General features: G+C 41.9%; 1 protein-coding gene across 2 annotated transcripts in view; it reads right to left on the reverse strand.

Moving 5' to 3' along the window:
* The window catches only part of HIVEP2 (HIVEP zinc finger 2), a 136,711-nt gene that overhangs the window by 94,004 nt on the left and 22,601 nt on the right, over positions 1-20,106 (reverse strand). For both annotated transcript variants that reach the window (XM_066178994.1, XM_066178992.1), the window contains exon 2: positions 10,652-10,757. The gene's annotated coding sequence lies outside the window, so the exon portion shown is untranslated. The remainder of the gene's footprint in view (positions 1-10,651; positions 10,758-20,106) is intronic.

Consider the following 20,106-nt stretch of genomic DNA (forward strand, 5'->3'; position numbering starts at 1 on the left):
GTCCTTGGTTGCTCCTTCACAGAAAATTTCTCCTTACATTTTTGTGGTAAATTTATTATTCCTGTTCAGAAGAGTTCAAGCATTCTGGGAGGTCAGTGCTCACCACTGCCTGCACCAGATCCAAAAGGTGAGCTCCTAGTCTCTCTGCCAGGTCAGGTTTCAGTTGCTATTCCCCAGTCTCAAAGATTTTGGTTTTTTCTTGCAAATTTTGGCAGTCAGCATGTGACACTTCTAATATAAAAAACACACCAGCATTTCAAGAAAAAGCCAACCACCCTGATGGAGCTGATCCCCTGAGGAAACAAGGAAGGGAACACATTCTTCTCTGCATACATTTTACCCTAAGGCACATTACTTCCCAAGCGCCTCCAGTGTTTCACAGCTCCCAAAACTCTGCTCGACCACCTACCCACTTTTTGGCCAACTGGCTGACCCAGAAAAGCAGCAGAAAAGCAGCAGTCACTGCAGGGAGGAAGGAGCAAGCACAGCTTGCAAAGCAGCACGGCGTGGGAAGGAGCTGTTCGCTGGGCACAAAGAGGGTCAGCTACGGCTTGCCCTGGAATGAGCAATGCAACGGGGGTCGGACCACAGAGGTCATGAGAACAAAGAACAGGGGAGAAAGAGCACATGAAGGGAAAGAGCTTTCCTCTTCTACCGCAGTTAACTCCCCTAAATTTCCTCCCTCCTCCTGGTTCCCCAGTTTCCAAAAATAAACTATACAGAGGCAAAAACTGCAGAGGCAGGGAGCCTTAAAAGAGCTGCAGTTGGAAAATACAAAAAGGTGGCAAGGGAATATATTTAAAAGAAAAAAGCCCAAGAAAAAAGAGACACGTTCTTTTTGGAAAAGAACAGTGACATCTTTTAGCATGAAGCCATTTCAGCTGGGATGTAGGTCAATAGCTGAAACCAGCACCTGTGGGGTCCCAGCTCCTGGGGACTGCTGTGGGCAGCCACAGCGGCAAAGCAGCCAGAGGGGCCCGGGTGTTGTTTGGCCTCTCCCCAAGAAGCTGAAGAAGGCTTGGGCTGGTCTTGACCCTGCATGCCCTCACATGCTGCAGCTCAGCAAATGGTTCCTCTTTAGGCAGCCACACATTTCATGTTTCTGGGGTCAGAAGATGCTTGATATTTACTCTTAAAAGTAAAGGCACCTTAACATGGAAAACATCTCTCAATGACTAAGACAGTCAACAGCAAATATTTGCACCCAAAGAATTCAGTTCCTCCCACATCAAAGCAACCTCCTAGAATTATTATAAACATATTAAAAAACAACTAGCGTGCCTATCAAAAATAATTGTTTTGCTGCTGGCAAAGAATTAAAAACTCAGAGCACCTGAAACAAACACTGAGGGTTAAATTTGATTCCTAATTGCTAGACTAAACACCCAGGTGAGAGGAGAGAAAAAAAATGCTCCTGTTGTGCAGAAATGATTGTCCTGTTCACGTGGCATCTTTGGGAAGGATGGTGTTCCTCTAACTACTGAGAAGTTAATTCAGGTACAGGTTGAGAGATTTGGGGTTACACAAACATCAGCCATCATAATTTCCACATCACACTGGCTTTGATTCCAGGTGTATTACAGCACTCCAAAGCCACATGCAATTTTTTTGTCTCTACTTTTCAGCTCTGATCAAAATAAGCAAGTATCAGCACATCTTTGCATCACTACAGTGAGATACACGAACATCCCTACTCATTCCACCAAAAGCAGCAAGACCACACTCACTGTCAAAAGGTCTGTTTTCACCAACATCTCCTTCTTGTGCCTTTCACCACTTGCTTTCTCTATAGTAGGAAAAATTATTAAGGTCTCCAGGTCTCTCCTGTCCCCATGGTTTAACATGAAATACTACCACATACTGCAGAGATCTCAGAGACAAGTACCCAGCAAACCATTCCTCCTCTTGTACAACAAAGCCACTGTTTAGAATGCACATTTCTCCACCTCTGCAGACATTTGTTATCCTCTTGCATTTCAGTAGTAATATTCCAAAAAGTTTGGAGAAAGTTGGTAGGTGGCTCTGAGAAGGAATTCTAGACTGATGCCCCAGGCTCAGCCCACAGGTTTTGCATGGCCACTGTGGCAGTCAGCCAGGGTTTGAGCCTCAGCCTGGCACACATTGGTACCACTGCCCACCAAACAACCTATTTCAGAGAAAGGATGTTTCTCACCTTGCGGATTCTGGAGAAAAGTTTAAAAAGATAAAGCAAATACCACCTAAGTCTCTAGAAAAGAAGAAGCAGAAATGGGAGAAATTATTTGGAGGTTTGGAGCTTTGGATAGGGTTTAAATCTCGTAATTTCTGATCTTTCTTCCCATTTGTGCTTAAGTAACCATTTTCAAATGACACAGCTAGTGATGCCAATGAGTTGTTCCACAGCAATCTTCTTCAGCCTCCTATCAAGATGGAAGCCACCACAATCTGAGAAAACATCCCCTGGCAAGCGATGGCACTAAGTGGGCCAAGTCGTGCCTCCTTCAGAGAAGCAGCAAAGCTGTTGAGAGAGCAGCATTTTTAGGAGCAAAGTTTAGGAGAGTGGGAAGAAGACAGCTTCACACAGCCTAAGCTGTTTTTCCCAGTAGAGCAGAGCTTGAGAAGGAAAAACACCACAAGCCTCTCATCTTCTCTGGCTTGCCACAAAACAGGGGTGTATTTTTCAGCAGGATCCTGAGAGTCTGACACCGAACTTAGCTCAACTGACATGAAATGTTAATGTTTAGGAACAAGGTAGGTGGAGAGGAGGAGGAAAGAAGACATTCATTATTTGATGCAGAATTCATTCAGAAGCTTCTTTTTCACAGCCAGAACTAAAATTTCCATTCAGCTCTTTATTTCTGGTAGCCTAGATAGCTTGAGCAACTCGAAAAGGGATCTAGAGGGAGCCCTTAACCCTGCCTGCATGGCAACAGCCGTTCCTCAGATACCTTCAGAGAGAAGCAGGCACATTTTTATGACTGTCAGTCTTCAGATGCAGGATGAGCAGTTTTCCTTGGGGATATTCTTACTGGCTTTAGGCTTCCAGACATGGTGCACAGAAAAGATCTGCCTCCAGCCACCCATTCTGGTGCCTGCAGCAGCCTCCCAGTGTAGCCCTACTGCTCCTCACCAGCCCCTAAAACTGCCATAAGAAGGTGGTCACAAGTTCTTGATGCCACAAACTTAGCAACTACTGTTTTAAAAAGGCTGGACCGTGGTATGAAACCCATCCATGTATTTTATGTATTTTCTCCACTTCATGTCAATCTGAATTCTCCTCCTTCTGGTACCTTCCCCATTTTGTGTATTTTAATTTTCTTGCTGTGTTTTTTGTTTGGTTTGGTCTACATTACATCTGAAAACCAGCTTTTCCCTCACAGGCGCCAGAGGAAGATCTGTTTCCTTTGCTGTGCTCCTCCCAGCTCCATTTTTTCTCTGATCACCCTTCTGCCTTTGCTGTTTCCTCACTCTTTCCATCCTTGATTTGTCTGCTCCTTTTCTTCTTTCTTTGATACTCCTCTTGGTGCTCTCTATTCATCCTTCCTGCAAAGCTGACTGAGGCACTCCCCTGGGAAGGTGCTGACAAATAGCAGCTGGGCTGTTTGGAGGGTTTTATCAGGTAGGAACACCTAGGGAGAAATCCTTAGGCTCTCTTGCTACATTGTTGGCTGGAGTGATTCCTCCTCTTCATTTAGGGTTGTATACAGAGTTGCTTTGTCAAAGCTCAGGAAAATGAAGGTGCAACATAATTTGGGAAGCATATGCCAGTATTTAATGAGCTACATCTGCTTCCTTGTTTTGGGGGGCTGTGCAGAAATCAGAAGCCACAACAAAACAGCAAAATTGTGAGGATGTCAAGTGCAGCATTAGCAAGGGACCTGGTCTTACCAGTGCTGCTCTCCCAAAGAAAGAGAACATTTAAAAATGACACCTTCTTACTTTGCAGCTCTACTGCCTGGAGGGTGAAATCCACCCCTTTGTGGATTCACAATGCTATTTATTCCCTTCGAAAAGATATACCCACATTGCACTGGTCTCCTGAACAGGGTGAAATTTCCTCCAAGCAGAACCTCAAACACAAGGTTCCCACTGCAATGGAAGCAAGGCTTGTTTTTAAGAAAAAAATATATTCCTGCTGGTATTTAACAACTAACAAACAAACACCCCAAGCCCAATTCTAAAAAAAGAAGAAAAGAATACAGATTAAAAGAAAGATGAATTTTATTCCTCCTCTCCTCTTGCACAGTGTAACTGCAGTTGGAAGTTGGTCAACTGCTCTCTTCCTGCATGGAAACTTCCAGCTGCAGAGCTATATTCTTCCCCCAGTTAGACAGAGAAACCTCGCTGAAATCTCTAAGCTAGATCCACTGGTATATTCTGGCTGCTTTGCCTGTTTTAGCAATATAGAGCAGCTGTAAATCCAGTTTAACTTGCCACTTCTGTCAGCTTTACCATGCCAGATTAGCACTGCTGTTAGCCTCACAAATACCAACATCTGGAGGGTCTCCTACTGCCCAGTCTGACTTTAAACCTTGCAATCTGCAATTCATCCACCCATCAGCACAGTTGGCAGGATCAGCCTGAGGTAGTTCTTTACCCTGAGCAAAATGCATTTATCACAATCCCCCATCCTACATTCCTGCAGTCAACCAAGCAGATCAAACAAAATTCAAGTAATGATCAGCTCTCAGTTATTCCCTGGCCGATTGCCCAGTTGCTCTGGAGGGTGACTCCTGACCCTCTCTGGGAGCAGGTGCCTTTCTAGTGCACGTCTGTGAATCCAAGTCAGCTGGGAAAACAAAATACACCATTTCTTTGTACTTTCACATTTCTTTGGATGTCAGGAAACAGAGCTAAGTCTTGTTTCCTGCTCCTCAGCCAGGGGAGGTAGGGGAAACTGGAAGTAGATGTAGAGAAAGGCAGAAAGAGGGCAGATCAAAAGGATCAAGGAAAATAATAATAATAAAAAAAACACCAAACAAACAAAAACCAAACAACCAACCACTGCTTCACTCTGCTCTGTAAAGCAGTACATCTTGGAAACAATATGTCCCTCCACCCCCAGCCCAAGTCTTTCTCTCTAGGGATATACGACTGTCTCAGGGATTAATATTATTTTCTTGCAACATTCAAGTGCTGCTGCACTTACAGTCTTATAAAAAAACCCTCAAAAACCCCAGCCTCTTAATTTGCTTTTTGCCTGAGAAAAATGTATATATGTATCATAAAGAATATTAAAGAATCATATAAAAGAATCTGAGAGAATTGGGGGGAGCAGGAGTATTCATGTCAGCTTTGATTTTCTAAGAACAAAGGCTTTCCCTTATACAAAAATAAGTAAACAGGAAAAATTTTGGTGCATTTTATTTTTGCCCAACTCAGTCCCAACCCCTCACTCTGAATGCATTAATACATCCACCTTCAGCACAGACGGGCCCTTCGTGTTGCCATGGAACTGAAACCTTTGCAGTTTGGATGGCGATGTACGCCAGGAAGCATACTGTTCTTACACTTCCTATAACAGAAGCAAAATCACTGCATACCATTAACTCCCTTAGTATTTAAGGCATTCAATATCTTTCTTGCCTGCTCGTCTTCACACAGAGTTTGCTTTTTCTATCTTGCTACATGCAAATGAAACACACTCGACAGAGCTATTCTCGTCTTCATGAACTCAATAGCTCACACGCTGAGCACATTATAGAAGGTCCACAAGACTATGGTCTCTCCCTCTTTAATAGGAGGCTGTTGTCAGGCCTGCAGCAGCTGAGACAAGGGCTGCAGAAAGCATAAATGTATGAAATACAGGTGGATACAGAAAAGTATTATATTTCAAGATGGCATTTATGCAGCCTTTTGAAACCTAATAAACCTATGTATTGCTAATGCTCTTGATGCTCCTGAATATTCTTTTGCACCCATTTGTCTGAATAAACAAATTACACTATAAAGACCCAAATCTTTTGGTCCCAAGTAGGGACCAATCCTGTCAACACCTTCCTTTAAAAACCTAGGCCAGTGGGATATCAGTGGTGAGCACAGCTTTGGGCACATCAGTTAGAGAAAAAACAAAGTCAGTACAATTCTGTATCATCCTAAAGATTCAGCCTACAGTGATTATCTTGAGCAGATCTGAGCCTTTTGCCAAAGCTTCTGAAAATGCCTGTACACGAATTGCAAATACATGTATTTGTATGTTCAAAGCAAAAGCAGAGTACAAAAATATCCAAGTTCATTATAAAGATTACCATAGTAAATAAATAAATAAACAAACAAACAAACAAATAGCCATTCATAGATGTAAACACTGGATCTGTACCTGCAGAAACAGCTGGAAGGCAGTCCATGGTCTGAAGCCAGCTTGAGGCTTTTTTTGTCCCAAGTTAAATATTTGCATAGTATTAAGCTTAAAATTAAAGCATTTGCTGAAGAAACTTGCTGACTTGTGTATATGGAAAAACAAGAGGGAATTTACTGTCCCTGCACACTGGGGCAGATTCTTGGGATGCCTTCTCCTTCCCATGAATTCCTGGACAGCAGAGAGACAGACAGACTACCGACCGGGGAATTCCCCTCTCGGTTTCCGGAGGATTTTGTGCGCGGGCTGGACAGAGAGGCAATAACCCAGGTAGAGACTTTATGAAGGCAGCATTTGTTGCTTTGGGGCCTGCCCCTCGACCACCTGGTAACACTCCTTCCTTTTAGCATTGTCCCCAGCTCAGAAAAGCCCCATTCACCCGGCACCTCCACCCGTGCAGGTCTGACTGGTCCCAGTGACGCTCCCGGCCCCCCGATCTCTGGCGGCTGGGCCAGCAGGCCGGCCGCTGGCAGGCTCCGGCCACTCACTGCCCCAGGGACACGGGCTGGGGGCTGCTCACAGAGGGGCTTTCTGAGGCAGCCTCGGCCCCTGGCGCCCACTTGCCAAAATAAGGCACAAAAGCACTGCTGTGTCTGTGTCTCTGCCTGGGCCAAAGCAAGGCAGCTGATTCCCGGTCCCTCGGTGCTAGCAGGGGCACACGAGACCCTGTGAGTGCTGTGTTTTCGGGTTCCCTCTTCTGCCCTCCACAGAGTGCAGAGCTGTGCTGGCAGCATAAGCTCTCTCTCCTCCTTCCACTGTCAGCACGCCTCTGACAGTCGCATGTCCCCGTTGCTGCGCCCATTACCTCCAGTTTACATCTTGCCATCAGTTTTCTAGTTACAGGAAAATGTATATTGAGCTGTGATGAAAGGCCAGTGCAATGTCAAGGGCATTAAAAGGACTCCAGGGACTGATTAGAGTCAAAAAGGAAAGGATTTATGATTGTTAATAAAGTTAAATCTGCCGGAGTCCTGCTTATTCTTTCCAACTGCAGGTAATCAGATCTTAAAGGAAAAATTATTAAGGTGTAAAATTGTTAAGGGTATTACCATCCCCTCTGAAAGAAAATCTGTGTGTTGCTGTGAAGCACCTGGCCAGGAGACGTTCAGGCTCACTGTAGCACCTACACTGACGCCAGGGAAGAGAGGGAAAGATACTTCACCGGCCCTGTGCCTTGGGTTAGCAGCAACCTCAGTGCAATCATGTATGTCACCTGAACAGTCCCCAGTGTGTGCCTCTTGCACCTGCCACTCCGGCTGGCAGCTGGGACAGAGCTAGGACTTCCACAGACCATGGAGCACCACACTGTGCCCCAGCAACAAGCATGGGCCGGCAAGGAAGAAAAGCTTCCCCCTCTGTTGGCACTTCACATCCACAAGGAAAAAGGACAAGGCAAAGAAGGAAGCTCTTGCCTCTCCCAGTCTGGTGTCATGTATGCACCTTCTGCTGAAGAATGCAATCTACATGGATACCACAGGAACTGCTCTGAAACTTGATTTAAATGTTTTATAATCTAATGTGCCTAAAAATTAACATAATTTTACAGGACACTGCAACTGGTTACTCAGAGCAGCTGTGGGTGTCCCATCCGTGGAAGTGTTCCAGGCCAGGCTGGATGGTGCTCTGAGCAACCTGGTCTAATGGAAAGCGTCCCTGCCCATGGCAGGGGCGTTGGAACTAGATGGTCTTTAAAAGTCCTTTCCAACTGAAGTTATTCTATGATTCTAAGAAGTTAATGGTTTTCCACATTGAAATAACAACACTTTGAGGAGGCAAAGCAAAGTGGAGGGCCAAAGTTTAACAAAACTATTGGGAATTTTCCATCTATACCTAAATTACGTGCACTTTATTGGATCTCAAGTTTTCATTTTTCTACTGCTTAATAATCACAAATATGTTATATATACCCTTTCCATTTTGTCATTCTTTCACTTTATTACATCAAATTTAATTTCCTGTGGAAGTGTGTAATCTTTTCAGCTGTCACTGTCTCAGAAGCTTTTCTGTAATAAGCAGAGCCTCGTCCTCTGGCAGGTCGATCTTTTATGAGCTGTGCTCCTGCAGATTAGTTTCCTGAAATGTTTGCAATGCTATATGAGAACTGGCAAAAGAGGAGAACCAAAATAACACCCAAAAGGAAAAATAAACATGAAAACCTTCTCTTCCTTCTGACTTCCGTGTTCACCGGTCAAAGGAAATTTCATCTTGATGTGTGTCGATGGCAAATCCATGAAGGTTATTGCTGCATATCAGAACCTTCACGAGGTACGAGACACAGCCTCCCTTGCCCTACAGCTCATTAAAAGTACAGTTGTGAGAGGGCTGCTTGCTCTCTGTGCTGGGGAACACAGAGATGTGCAAACGGTCACCACCCTGACAGCGGCCTCTCCCCACCACCTGCCCTTAGCACTCCAAGAGGTCCCCAAAAAGCCACATTCCACCAGGAAAGTGAAAATGTCAACCACGACGCATTCATGCTTTTCAAGACGAGATACCTGTGAGGGCAGGAAAGCAGACCAGCTGGTCTGCTGGGTCCTTTCCAGACCTCTGCCCCTGCAGGACATGAAACTCATCTTCTTCAAACCAGCTTCCCATTACCAATGCTTGCACACACATCAAAACAACTTATTTACAAAAACACAAACCAACAAATAATTCTGCACATTTGAAAATTAACCAACTCACAAGAAATATGAGCAACAGAAAATCTTATTCCTGTATCCCTCCTGAAAAGGTGCTTAGGTATGGACAACAGATGAGATTTCTGAACAAACACAGTCTGGAAAGGGTCATGTTAATGGTGTTTGGCCAGCAGACTACTGAGGGTGGCTAAAAAGCATGCTAGAAGCCCTGCCAGAAGAAGCAGGTGCAATGCTCCCTCACTTCAGTGGAGATGTCACCTCCGAGAGCTTCTCTTTGAACTGCCCAGCCAGATGTGGAAACCTTTACCAACCAACACACAGGTTATCCAAAGGAACTGCTTTCCTAAAACACATAGCATTGATCAATGAAGAATGATCTTTCTCTTCCTGTTCCCTGTAAGACATAAGTCTTGCTTTCCCTCTCTCACATCACTGCTGTAGCAGTAGATCATCCATATCTGACAGTGTCTTCAAAATTATGTATAAAAATACAGTGTGTTAAACCCAGATACATACTTTCAGAGCAAACAGTTATCTTATCCTTACCACATATAACAAGCATTTCACTAATTGAGTTCTCTTCTCGTTATTTTGTCTATCAATTTTCTTGTAATTCTGTTTTACATTTGTATCTTTAATACTTAATCTCTAGGAAATGGCTAAGCAGTAAAAATAATCCAAGCAGGGAACATTACTTTACAGAAGGTGTTAAATGCGGTGCAACTCCACTCCCATCAGCATGAAGAAACTTTTTTCAGCCAGCTTTGGTGGAAGTTGCATTGGGGCCATAAGTCAGATAAAGATGTTCCACACTAACAGCTATGTGGTGTGCTCTGAACTGCTTTAGAACCTGAAACAATGTAATCACTCTCATAAAACCATTCTGCCATAGTCTTACAGGACCTGAGTGTGTGTTAAAAATTTCAAGCCAGAATCGCAAAAAATAAGAACATGCCAGCTATCAGTGACCTTAGATTTTTTGCGTTTTAGGCCATAAATTGAATAGCCTTCCTTCACCAGATATGGATCCCATTTCCATATACAGGGTGAGGAAAACAGGCTCAAATATGAATTTACTTCCTATTGAAATCTTGGTCAAAGATGATAGGTGATGTAAAGATAAAACATCAAGGGAATAACTGCCATCATCTGGTTGAGTTTGGTAAAATGGAGTTAATTTACACTTCTTTAGGGACTCACTGGTGTGTGAAATTAATCTAATTTAGATTGACCAGAAATTGAAAATGGAATGAAGAAAGAAAGCAATTTAACACCTTTCCTAAATGCAAAAAAAAGTACTGCTGTAAGTGCAGCAATACAGTTAAAGTACAGAACCCTTCATGCGACTGCCCCTACTCCCTCCTTCTTGAGAGAGAGAATAATCACCTGTATATCTACATATCGCCACTGTACCAGTATAATCTCGTCCAAAGGAAACATTGCTAGAATGCTTCTACCAATATCTGTGAATAAATGCATGTTCAAGTTAAAACAACTCACTGTTCTGCATACAGGCCAGGCCTAGCAGATAAACATCTGCTGGAGCAGCTCCCTGTAACTGGTTGTACATGTGGCTTAACATTTACTTCAATGACTTTTAGCACCTTCTTGTTATTGTTTCTGTGCTGTTCCAACAAGCAATGGTTAATGTAAGATGCAGACGTTCACATACCGTGTATTTGTGGATAACTGGTTCCCAGAGATGTGGCAGTGATAACATTGTCATCGTAGGAGTCAAAGTAGCTCATGGGAGATCACATGTCAGAAGAGGGTCCCACCTGAAAGTATAATAAATCCAGATACTGAGTTCATCATACTCAGAGGTTTACAGCAAGCTCTGCCAATACATTTGTGCATTTCACACATTCATCCTGTGCATTAACAGGGTCTGTGCTTTTTCCAGGCTCACAGAAAACATTCTGCCATTCACAATGGCAAGCAAAAGTGCCCTGCTGTAGCTGAACTGTTTTGGCCCACTGCTCCAGACCATATTTCATGCATACTATCAAAGCACTGAAAACTAGTCTTCAATATTAAAGCAGAAGCTGTTACTGTCTGGCGGACAGATACAGAATTTCAGATTTCCCATTGGTCAGGTCCTTGAAAAGCATGTAACTCCCTTCACCAGTGCACTGCCAGTTTGGCTTTACCTTTCCTTTTTGGTTTTTCCCCCCTCAACATTGTAAATTGATGGCTTGGAAGAAGACGCAACACTGGACCTCTCTTGTAATCTATTTTCTTGAGATCAGGGGATCTTAAGAAAGCATTTACTTCCCACTGGTGACTACAATCATCTTATTTATAATCATTTGATAATTTAAAATCACCTGATGGGTGAGTCTGTTTTTAAATATTTTGGTAGGTAACCAACACAGGCATGAAAAATAAGCTTGTATTAGTAGTGCTATCTGCAATGACAAGACACACTGCAACAAACAAACAAACAATACAATTTCTAAATCAAGCCTCCCCAAACAGAAGCTAATCTTCCTCCTACTCTACAAGCTCCATCTCATCCTGGAGTAAGTGGTTTTCAAGAAGAAAGTCTGGAAAATAACAAAGACTTTTCAAGAATTCAGATTTTAGGAGAAGTTTATATTTTTTAAATTACTCTAATGCTTCTTTGACTCTTCATGCCTCCAAAGTGGCTTGGCTCTTGCCTTAACTACACTTCAGTGAGCAGCCTCAACACCCCACAGCTCACTAGTATCATGTACACCTTCACTTGCAAGTGACCCAAGCAAATCAGTGTGTCCCATGACCTGCATTTGGTTTTCAATAACAAGTGTAAAACCGTGTAAAGACTAAGTTACAAAGAGCATAATCCACAGGTACAAAACAACAACAAAAAATTATTGGTGAATGGTGGTATACTGCCCATGGGTATGATGCTACAACGTAATATCTAAAGTTTGCCTGCTCTGAAGCAGTATAAACACCAACAGAGTAGTGCACATTATTTTTGTGCATAGGCACACTTAAATGCCAGACGCTGAGGTGAGCTGCTGAGGCACAGCATGGGACCTAGCAGCAGTGAGGAAAAGAGGGGAGCAGTGACTGCCCAGAGGCAGCGCTGGCTGGCAGATGGTGTGGAGATCTGAGTGTCAGATACATCTGTTCTGTGGAACTGCTGAAATTTGCTTTCCCAATAATTCACCTTCACCTACAAAAGCAAAATTTCTCAACCTGTTGAAGCCTTAAAAAGAAACTTCCTTCCCAGAGAAATCATCCGTGATATACCCCCCATGGAAGGATGAACATGGCCAACTGCCTTCAACAGAAAAACACAGTAAGATATGCAACACATTCTTCTTCTGCTTGCACATTTATTTGGAGTCATTTAATAAACTGTCCCTAATGACTGTACCTAATTATTTACCTTGCAAACTACCAGGACTTTTCCGGTGAATAATTTAAACATTTTTCTTTCTTTTTTCTTTATGTCTGTTAACAGTTGTGTTAGAAAATGAAAACTCTCACGAATACTTTAATTTTAAACCTCTGAATCACCATATGAATTGAAAAGAATGATCACCAGATAGCTACATCATGAACAGAAATATGCAGCACACATGGAACCAAGTGAAACGCAGTCTTATCATCTCTAGGGAATCAGTTCAAACCTAACTCAAGTTGGTAGCTGTCACCAGCTACCTTTGGCTTCCTGCTCTCCAGTGTTCTGTAGGAAATCAGTTTGTAATTCTCAATTTGATTCCCTTTTCCTCAGATTTCTTCACTGAGTCTTTATCCTCTTCCTTGGCCAGGTCCAGATTTTCAAGGCCACCAGTTATGCCTCCTTTCAGAGCATGCTGTCTCTCTGCTCACAGTTGAGATGGGAAGGATCTCAGAGACTGTAGAAGAAAGCCAAAACTGCTCGAAACAAACCACTTCTGGTGGAGCCACAGGCACTAACGAGCAACAGCTAAGAATTGATGTAATTACTCATGACCCTGATCTTTTACAAAGATCTTTTTGTCAGAGGCCTCCTAATTCCTTACCTGTGGTGAGAAACAAACACCAAAATCTCAAAAATACACCTAAAAATTGTAAGTCCTAGAAGAGCTTCTTTAAGGCAAAAGCAAAGTCTTTCTAGGTGAAGCAGAAGCATGGAAGTCATTGTGAAATGAAATGGAAATGAAAATTATATGGGAGGTATTTAAGTATGTGGTTCTAGCAATTACAGAAATAGTAAGTGTTGACAGAAATCCACTGGGGATTCAGCGCTTAAAATCTCAGTGGGAGAAAGACTGGGAACTAAACATACAAATCAATATGGTCTTTACAGAAAGAGAGACTGGTAAGAAAATGAATACAGTTCTTGTTCAAACTGTTTATTTTCTATAGCTAGACAGATAATCTCTAGCGCTATCAATTAAAACCTTCATTTTCACAAGCACTGTTTTAAGGAAATACAATATTAGGTACAGTTAGAAAAATTAATGGAAGCTGAAATTAAATTTTTGCTTCTGACTTAATTCCACACATGATGTGTGCCATCACTTTCTAACACTGAGTCTATATGTCTTAGGACTATCCTAAAACTGCATTTATACATATTAAACTACCAATACATTACTCCCTTGCCCCAAAATTACTCCCTTCTTAAAGTACAGCACTGAAGAAGCAAATGTGCAATCTTTTGTATTATAAATATTCATATCAATGCACACAGTGAAGTCACACCAACAGAGCTAGAGAGGCCTAACAACCACAAGTATTTAGAAAGTCCCTATAAAACCACTGTTGTGCTCTAAGACTTACCAGGGTTTTAGCAATTCTTCCTCCTCATGCTCATTTGAAGAATGAATGAGGACTTAAGAAATAGACAAGGCAGCGAAACCAAATGCTTAGATTGATTATATACAAGCATCGAACTCTCTACTAAACCCAGGTCAGGAGGCATCAAGGCTCAAAAACTCTCCAGAGACATATAATAGAATATATTTTATTATTAATTTCATTAAAAACTATAGCTTCTAGTTTAAAATTTTCTATTTTTTTCAAATATACCTCTTAATAGCCTTTCAGAAAATTAGAGTTTAAAATTAAATGAAAAATGTAATTAATGATCTGAAAAAAAACTTTTCTGTCCTTTCCTCTCAATCAATCTCATGTATTGCTTTCCTGGCCCTGTTTTCTGCTTTACAACTTCAGCATGATTTCAGTAAAGGTGAGAAAGTTGGCATTTTGTTCTCTCTGCCATCAGAAGCCACATTACAGACACAACTGCACTTGTATGCTTTACTGTGCAACAGAAAAAATGGATGGATGGATGGATGGATGGATGGATGGATGGATGGATGGATGGATGGATGAAGTGACAGTAAAATATATCAGACTGACATCCACACAGACTGAAGCCCTCTTCTCCATACAGAAGAGGCACAGTGCTCGACAGTGACCCAGGCTTTTCCCCAAACCATGTCTCCACACACACTGCAGCTGCACTCTGGGAGGAAAACAGGAGCAGTAGTTTCTCCGTAAGAGGGAATTACACTGCTGGTAGCGACTACTGAGTTCTGCCTTTGTAACATCCAAACATAAACAGGTCACATCAACAAGTGGGAGGGCAAGTGGGAAGAGATTAAGAGACAGGAGATGCAGCTGCAAACACGAGGGTAACTGCAGTAGGGGGTTCCACATCGATGCACAGCAATCTGCTGCCCAACAGCACTGGGGAATTCAGAAATCGGAAACTGGAAGCACTCCCTGGCACAAAGCAGCACCAAAGGAGTGAGGGACGTGCCAGAGATGTACAGAAAATAAAGCATGAACATCTCCAGACAAACTAGTTTTTCTTTGACTTTCTTTAATAACCTGCAGAGAAAACCTCTAAAATTAAAAATACTTGTTGGATAGTCCCTGGAATTATATACTCCAACAGTATTCTTGGTCACTTTGTCACTCTATGACTTGCTTTGACCTTTCTCTCTTTTAGACTAACCTTTTTTTTCTTTTCTTGTTTTTTTTTTTTTTTAAATTCTGTGCCTTATTTTCATGAATGTTTATGGTCACAGAATATATTGAGAGTGACAGACAGTAAACATTACTGGAGGCTGTTGCACTTGGACTGTGACTTAGACTGTGATGTGAATGATCATCCAGAGGCGGGTATATGAGCTCAGAGTTAGAAGGTCACTCCAATGCCCATGCCTCCAAAGATCAACACTTTTGAAAAACAACCTCTAAAAATCAAGATCTAACACCAGGAGAATTTCACAGTAATTCCTATTTCTATTCCAGCCAGAGTAATGAAACTCATTTCAGAGAACAAAAGTCATTAAACAGAGAATGTTGACAAATGAGACAGAAGATGCTGGGGATATTAAAGCACGGGGAAAAAAATATCCCATTCCACCTCATATCCCATTGGGATGTAACATCCCAAGTACTGGTGAGAGACATGCAGAAAAAGACAGCCAGAGTCCGTCTAGAAAAGCACAAAGAGATTTGATCACTAATCAGAGACAGAAACCCATCTGACAGTCACAACTGTCTCTGCAGGCTCTGAAAGACAGAATTAAATTGGCTTAGTACTATATTCAAAACCGAATTTAATTAGCTGACATTAAGCAGGATAAGTTTGCGGTACCATGTTGCTCTGACAAGCTGTCTCCAGAAGGGTAAGTGGAAAGTAAAATCTTATTTTTCAGGATGAGATTACGGCCATGCACTGAGACAGAAGGTAATGGCATGTCTGCTGAGGGCAGCTGAAACTTGGTGCTGGACATTTCATCTCACACTATAAAAGGATGGTATGTGATAGAGGAGCCAGAAGTGCGAGTTTCAGATTCTGCACATTTATTCATATGGCTGTACAACTTCATCCTCCTTCTGCTGTTGCCACTTACATGAAGAAGAGAACCTTAGTGTATAACCTCTGCCAGGAGCTTTTTCTCCAGTTTCTCTCAGTCAGAGCTGCCCCCTGGAAAGACTACGATACCCTAGGTGCAATTTATTTATTTTTGTTTATAAGAGAGCATGTTGGTCCCTGGTTGGAAGAACGAGGTCTGTGTGGGGGGCAGTTTCCGGGCTAACTGGGCAGGCTGACACATCTATCAGCTGCTGCACATCTGTTGTGTGTTTTATGGGGTCACCCACAGCACCCCTGTTCTGCTCTGCTCTAACCAAGACTTTTCTACATGTACCAGAACCTGCACATCACAGTGCAGCCTGCAAGCAGAGCGGCGGTGTTTGATAGCAAATAAAAGTAAACAAACTATGGCAAAAATCTAGCAGCACGAAATGCCGAAGGAAGAATCAATGGTAAAATGCATACTGAATCCAAATTGTTTCCCCAAGGAACACTTGGAGGAAATGAAATAACACATTTCAAAGGGAAAGTCCCATGAATATGGGACATAACAAGCCTTGCCTTCTCGCGCCTCCTCGTATTGATAAATTTAGTTCTGGAGAAAGGTATCTCACTGTCGGTGCTAGAAATTCTGCTTGTTTTCAAAGCAGGCATATGCATCCTGGGGTGTGACCAGGAAAGCTATTGCTCACATCACTTAAACGAATATCTCAGCTCTGTCACACCAGAACCAAGCCAGATTTACCAAGCAAGCTTTATCCATCCCATTAGCAAGTCACTAAGGAGGTGTTCTTCCATCCCCTGACAAAACTGCACAGCAATATGAGATCTTAATTTAGGCTGGCAGTGCCCTTTTTCCTCCCGTGACTCCTCTCACCAGGACTGTGTTTAGGCTGTGTGACCTTGTGTGGCAGCTCACAGATTTTAAGTGCAAGCACAACACACTGCATGCCCTTCTCTGGCACCACATTAATCACCCCACTTTAATGACTTCTATTGATAAACCACCGTGTGTACCCAGCCATCCTCCCCAGCAGCTGCATCTACAGCAATAAATTAAACATGCCCTTTCCCATACCTTGCCACCTAGTCATCCACCAGTAGAGAAAAAGCCACTGAGAATCTCAGCTGGCAGTCAGGGGTGAAAACCCCAGTTTTACTAGTCAAGAGACCCCAGTTTTACTAGCCATTTGACAGGTGACTCCGAATTTCTCTGCTTTGTTTTCCTCCAGAAGAACCCTATTTCTTTCCAGCTACAATGAGAACTGCAGATACAAGATACCACTAATAACTGGGAAGTATCTACACTACCTATTACTCTACATAACTACAGATCAGAACTACCTTCAACTAAACAAACATAGCTACAGAGAACATATGATTTTGTAGTATTATTTCTCAATTATTTCACTCTCTTCCAGGAAACTCAAGTCCACAGCTGAGCACGAATAAAGACACAAGATCTTTATGATAAGAAAAGCAAAACAATGGCCTGACATGACCTAAGGAAAGCACAGGATACTACTCCCCCAGGGTAGAAATCTCCTCATTCCAAAACTTCCTTTCAAGTGTTTTGAATACATTACTAGACAAAGAAACAAGACATTCACTTTTGCAAGGCAGTAATATCCTTTAAAATAGTGGCATCTGATATTATTCCATAAATCATCCACAAAATCAATGTGCTTTATGTCGGATGGGACCTTTAAACTTAAGAATAAAACAAGTTTACGTCTGAATCGCAATGCAAAGATACATGTAATAAACTAAAAATGTCAAAAGCTTCAGTGGAAAAAGGGTTGCTGAAGGTTTAACCCGGTTTAACACGGTGCACAAAGGCACATAGATTGACCTCAGTGATGCTAAGTGATGTATGGTGCAGGGAGTGCCACCAAATCATAGGACTTGAGAAACAGACTGAGTTCTTAACTGCCAGTGATTTCTTACCTGACCATGGAGGGCATCTCACAATCTTTCTCCATCTTTAATCCCTGTGATAACATTTCTTTTCTCTCTTCATCTGTCAGATGTTTATGCTGTAAATTCAGTGAGTTCGAAGATGTAAAGACAAGGAAGCCTACATCTTCACAGAAGCCTTTAGATATTACTACACAGAAAATAATACTCATGGTAATTTAAAAAAAAAAAAAAAAAAAAAAAAAAAAAAAAAAAAAAAAAAAAAAAAAAACCACTTACAGCACACAATTCTAACATTTTACCATTTTAACATAGCTTCCTATCCGGAAAGCATTCTCAAAGGAATTAATTCGACCTTCCTCCCAAGATCTCTTTTGTAACCTTGCTTCCTACTTAAAAAAAAATCCCTGCAATCACAAACTCTGTGTGACATCACGCCTGTGTCTGTCTGTCCTCTCTTAATAATTTCTCTAAAGACATTCAACAAAGAGGTAGCAGTCTCAAAATTACGCAGTTGCCAGAAGTTCCTCCCAATTCCAACTTATGCTTAGACAGGAGAGAAATGGTCAGCATTCATGTTAAGGGAAAAATCTTCCATGCTGAGTCAGAAATTGCAGATAAAACAGATGTACTAAGACACAAAACGGTGTCAAAAGCTGAAGTTCACAACTCCAGGTGCAGCCAGATGGCTAAATAAATGTGGGAAAGGAAGCAACTTCACACACTGGGGTACACTGGCCCAGCTCCCACACCATTGTGAGATGGACAGTTTGTATCTGTGGTCTGCATCTCACTGGGGAAAGCCTACAAAGCTCCCACCGCCCAAGTGTCTCCCATGGAGTTTTCTAGGGAGGACACACTGCAGCATCTGAAAAATCCTGAAGCCCTCAGTGAGAAGATACTGCTTTAAAAATGGTGAGAGGAAACCTGGGAGCTGCTGCAGAAAAAAATACACATTCACACATTCCTGTGTACTCCTTACAGTTGCAAAGACAAACTTCCAAACCCAAAATAATACAATATTGTCTCTCTTGCTCTGTCACAATTGGCTGTTTCAGCAAAGTGTAGCAACAAAACCAAAATAAACACCACCAGTGAACTTCACTATGGTCTTCTCGAAAGGCAGCGTCTGCCAAGGATTACATTCATGCTACTGTCACTGCAAGACAGGAAATTCAGAACAGCAGCAGGTGAGTTATAAAACTATAACCAGCAGCACTGAAATTACCATCTTATTTTGCTATAATTTTTTTTTAATTTTTAAAAGGCTATATTTTGTCATACATATTTGTGTCATGAATTATATCAAAACACATCTAGATGTTGATGATACTTCAAATATACTGTGTAATGAAAAATATGATGAAAAAAACTTTTGAAGTAATTTACTACTCATTCCCATGCTTGATAGGAAAACAAATATTATACTGATTTATTTATTTTATGCTATCAAAAGCATCATATTTTGAAAGCAGTAATTTTTTTCCACTACCAGTTTGTAGCATCCTGCTTCCCTCTCTGCAGTTTAGGAACTCAGTTTCATCTGCTGGTGTGAGGGGAAAGATTTGAGTAGCTACAAGTAAGTGCAACTACAAGAAGTGACTTGTAGTTGAAAGACAGATGACAGCAGGATGGAACACATAACCAGAATATTTTAGAAGTCTAAAATTTTTCTTCCTATTGATATAATATGGACAACAGATGGGTTTTTAAATGCAGCTCTCGATACAACTTTGCATGTGAGAAGGAAAATAATTTGGAGTTCACGGGAACAGGAGCAGATTGTTCTGTGAATCCAGTTGGTGTCATTCTACACCCTTAAATTCTCCTGCAAAATACTGTAAGCAGAACAGCAGGAGTCCCAAAATTCTCCACGCTGGCTCCAGCTCAATAAGCCATTCCTATTCACAAAGTATATAACCATATACTTAACTTCAGGAGAATGTATAGGACCCAGTGATTTCACTACAGCTTAGGAATCTGCCTGAAATTAAAGTTTCATTTAGGGGCTTTGCTAATGAAGCACCAGATTCATCTGGCAGATATTTGTGCTGCATTTCTCCCATGCCTTGGCTGCTGACTGTACCTTAGGCTATTTTTCCTCTTAAGTAAAGGAGATAGGACTGGACCCCAAAGCCACATGTAGCCTGACTTTTGCAAAGACTTCTATGTTTAATACCCTAAATACCATAAGCAAAGGTGCCCGTAGCAAATGGCACAAATATTGGTCGCTCTGAGAATGGTCACTTAAAAACAGACACAAACAAACAAACAAAAAATTAAGGTTCAAAGCTTGCAGTCAGTTTTAACACAAGACCCCCACTGGCTCCCTATGGATCAATGGCAGAATACAGCATCTGTCTACAGGACGTCTCTGTAAGATAAGAAAGTGGAAC

Source organism: Chamaea fasciata, unplaced genomic scaffold, assembly GCF_029207755.1.
Source record: "Chamaea fasciata isolate MVZ Bird 193981 ecotype frontalis unplaced genomic scaffold, bChaFas1.0.hap1 SCAF_3, whole genome shotgun sequence".
In the NCBI taxonomy this organism is placed as follows: domain Eukaryota; kingdom Metazoa; phylum Chordata; class Aves; order Passeriformes; family Sylviidae; genus Chamaea; species Chamaea fasciata.